This window comes from Sinocyclocheilus anshuiensis, unplaced genomic scaffold (assembly GCF_001515605.1).
Source record: "Sinocyclocheilus anshuiensis isolate Anshui unplaced genomic scaffold, SAMN03320099.WGS_v1.1 scaffold1514, whole genome shotgun sequence".
NCBI lineage: Eukaryota > Metazoa > Chordata > Actinopteri > Cypriniformes > Cyprinidae > Sinocyclocheilus > Sinocyclocheilus anshuiensis.
In genome coordinates this window covers 156,808-159,706 of record NW_015546148.1, presented here as the reverse complement: position 1 = coordinate 159,706, position 2,899 = coordinate 156,808, and the positions used below count along the sequence as shown (strand labels likewise).

The 2,899-nt window shown below is 26.7% G+C and overlaps 1 protein-coding gene across 1 annotated transcript in view; it reads right to left on the bottom strand.

Annotated features, from left to right (window-relative positions):
- The window catches only part of LOC107701245 (calcitonin gene-related peptide type 1 receptor-like), a 26,692-nt gene that overhangs the window by 14,354 nt on the left and 9,439 nt on the right, over positions 1 to 2,899 (bottom strand). The window lies entirely within an intron of this gene.

Here is a 2,899-nt window from a genome sequence, read left to right as displayed (position 1 = left end):
AATGAATGAATGAATGAATGAATGAATGAATGAATGAATGAATGAATGAATGAATGAATGAATGAATGAATGAATGAATGAATGAATGAATGAATGAATGAATGAATGAATGAATGAATGAATGAATGAATGAATGAATGAATGAATGGAGTGTCATTTTTAGGGCCCTAGAAATCAGTTAAATTTTTTCCCCAAATTCAATTAGAATTTTTCCATTTTATTATTTCACAAATTCAGCTTTACTTTTCCACTTTAGTGGTTAAATTAAGTGTTAGTAAACAAAAAAAGCATGTTTCATTAGTTGGAATCATGAAACTAATACAATTTATCAGCAATTTATTGAAAAGTTAACAAAAAAAAATTTGTAGGGCTCTAGAAATACATTTGATTTTTTTCCAAATTCTTTTTTTTTTTTCATTTTAATTCTGTTTTAATGGTTAAATTAAGAGTTAGTAATCAAAAAAGCATGACTAATTGGTTGAAATTGTTAATTTTAAACTAATTTGATAGCAATTTAATAAAAAGGTTAACAGACATTTAATTTTTAGGGATTTTGAAATCTGTTTTATTCCATTTTTATTTTTCTGGATTATGATTTAATTTAATTTTAATTATCAAAAAGCATGTCTAATCAATTAAATTCATACAAATGTAACAATTTAATAATTTGTATTTACCAATTTAATTTATTAAAACAGTTATACAATAATAGGGCACTATAACATTTTTATTGTATATCAAATTCAGTTTTTCCCATTTTAGTTCTTCTATTTTTTCTTTACATTTTTTCAATTTAACAACAATTTATTAAAAGTTTAACAAAAATAAACTTATTTCCCCCCCCAAATTCTGTTAAATTTTTTCTGGATTAATAATCAAAAAGCATGTCTAATCAGCTGAATTCATAAAACTTTAACAATGTAATAAATTATTGAGAATTTTACAATAATAGGGCCCTATGACATTTTTTTTTTTCAGTCTGTTTTAATTTTTCTGGATTTATTATGGATCAAAAACAGTTGTAATCAAATGAGGGCATAAGATTAACAATTTTATTAATCTTTTAAAATGTAATCACATTAAAAGTTAACAATTCCTTTAATTTTTTGGTAAAAAAAGAGGTTTACTGTTAAAATTAAAACATGGAAGACATTTTTTTTTAAATCAAATGAAGCTGTAATTTTGTCAAATTATGCAACAAGTGTAATATATATATAAATTCAGAATTTTGTATTTAGAATCTCAAATACTATTTAACTTAGAAAAGTGAATACTAATGTCGTATGTAACTTTAGAGACGGTCCCTTGCGAATATCGAACGTCGGGAAACGACATCTGTGGCCGTTTGTAAAGTCACAGATACTTTACGGACAATACAGCTCAGTTTTTCTATCTATCTTGCTCTGCTGAACAGCAGAAGTGACTTTACGTAGGCTATACTGGATTTACACCATGCATTTCCTACCAGAGGGAACGCTATGACAATGTATTGTAATAATGAATTGAAAAAAGAGTGTTAATACGTCATGCGATTTTGCTTCTTAAGTATATGTATGCAGTTTTAACGACCTTTAGCTGTTTTGCTGCAAGTACATTAACTCCAGAATAAACACTGGTTTATGGAGCAGAAACACTCGAGACTAAAGCGAGTTTCCTCATAACTCTCCAGTGTACAATCACAGGAAACCAACTCTGACGCTACAAATCACTTCCTGTCTTTCAGAAGAGAGAACAGTGGATTCTGGGAGTTTTATCTCCACACCGGCAACAGCCATAAAGAGTCGATTAGATTAGAGTTACATAATTACACACTAATTATTACCGTACGCTCATTAAACCATTATCAGCTTCCTCCAAGTCCCTCCATAAAAGACCGAACGATCATGATGTGAATCCATTATCATTCCCACCGGAGACGAACACAAGGAAACACAGGAAATAATTATGTTACAGCTAGATATCAATATTAATGGAAGAAAATCTGAGTCTTTAATGATGAAGCTGCTTTGCTACGCAGTTTAGGGTTTTTATAATTAAACAAAACTTTTAAAAATACATTTACAATAATTGAAATAAAACAAACTTTAACTGAAAAATAAAATAAAATAAAATAAAACCTTAAACTTTTTTTTTTCAAATAGTCGCCAACATTTCTCATTTTCATTTCGTTGAACTAAAATAAAAATAATAAAAACTATTCAGACATTTAAAAAAAATAAAATAAAAATGACAAAACATGCACAAAACACAAAAAACTAACTAAAAAAACTAAAAATTAAGATTAAAACAAAAACTCTAGATCAGAGATTAGAATTCAGAGAATAGATCTTGAACTGAGTTTATGGACAAATATTGCCAGTGTTATTTTAGCATTGTTATTATGAATATTTTAAATTAGCTTTTATTTTGATATTTTCAGTTTTAATTTCAGTTTAAATTTTAGTCATTTTTTATGTGTGTGCTTTTGCCATTTAATTTGTCGTTTTTTATTTTTAAATATTTCTATTTAGCCTAAATTTAGTTTTTCACTTTAAGTTTTAGTAAATAAATTACAAAATAATAATAATAATAATAACTTATTTTATTTCAGTTTTTTTGCCAAGGCAATGTTTTAATGTTCATGTATTTTTTATCTAATATTTATATAGTATTTTTTATTGTATTTTAGTTCAGCTTTATTTAAATTAATGATGGCTATTTTTAATAGTTTTCGTTAACAACAACAAAAAAAACAATAATAACATAATGATGTGACATGGATTATTTTACCGATGTCCTTGCTATGTTTAACATTGCTGTGTATGGAGAGTCAGAGAGCTCTCGGAGTTCATCAGAAATATCTTAATTTGTGTTCCGAAGATGAACGAAGGTCTTACAGGTTTGAAACGACATGAGGGTG